A 1,098-nucleotide genomic window follows, 5' to 3' on the forward strand; every position below is an offset into this window, starting at 1 on the left:
GTGGGCAACAGAGAATGCCCAATGAAGTCCAGCCATCCTCTGGCAACTGGTTTGAGATCCTCTCTCTTGAGTTGATTTGGGATGCCCTTTGTGTTGGTGGTCCACCTGGCTCCAGGGATACATATGTCCTCTAGAATTTTATCCAGGCCAATGTCTGCTCTCATCATTCTCCTGTTGAAGGAGTCTGGATCATTCTTTAGCTGAGGTAGCTTTAATATCTCTCTGATCTTGTCAGGGGTGGTGTGAACAATCTTTCCCCTGACCGTGGTCCGAAATTCATAGTAGGTAGTTCCAGATAGTTTTTGCTTGTCAGTCTGCCACATATTAGCATAGAACTCCTGGACCATGTTCCTTCCTACTTTCATTTCAGGATTAGCTAGGACTTCCCAGTTCCTGATTCGAATTTGTTCCTGGATCTCCGGATATTCATCTTCTTTCATATCAAATCTAACTTCCGGGATCACTGATCTCAGACCCATTACTTTAAGATAATGGTCTGAATGTTCTTTAGATAAGAACTTCCCTTGATTCCAAAGTGGTTTTGGAGCGCTCTCTTTCTTGCCTCTTGGAGTGGATTGTTTTCCTTTGGGAGCCATGATCTTAGTGATCTCGGATAAACACACCAAACTTAAAGGTTTGCTTGTCCTCAAGCAAAATAAAAGAAAGGAGAGGGATAGAAGGAGATCGAGGTGCAGTTGTTGATGGAAGAGGGGGGAGGCCGAACCCAATTTTAAAGGGGTGGGGGTGGGTTTTCGAAAAATTGGAAGAGATAAGATAAAAAGAGTGAGTTGAAAAAGATAACATAGAAGATAGAGTTTAATTTTGAAAAGATATGATGGATTTTTGAAAAAGATAACTCTGAATTTTGAAAAGGACTATATGGATATTTGAAAAAGATATGGATTAGTTGAAAAGATTTTTGAGTGAAAAAGATAGATTTGTTTTCAGAAAAGATTTTGAAAAGAGTTGGATTTTTAGAAATTAAGGATTTTAGAAATCAGGGTTCTTGACATGTTCATGTAAAAATCATGCATTGAAGCATAAAATTTGAAATTAAAATGGAAATACGTGTGGGATAAATGGATTTGGCTCCTCCCT

This window comes from Arachis ipaensis, chromosome B09 (genome assembly GCF_000816755.2).
Source record: "Arachis ipaensis cultivar K30076 chromosome B09, Araip1.1, whole genome shotgun sequence".
Classification (NCBI taxonomy): Eukaryota; Viridiplantae; Streptophyta; class Magnoliopsida; order Fabales; family Fabaceae; genus Arachis; species Arachis ipaensis.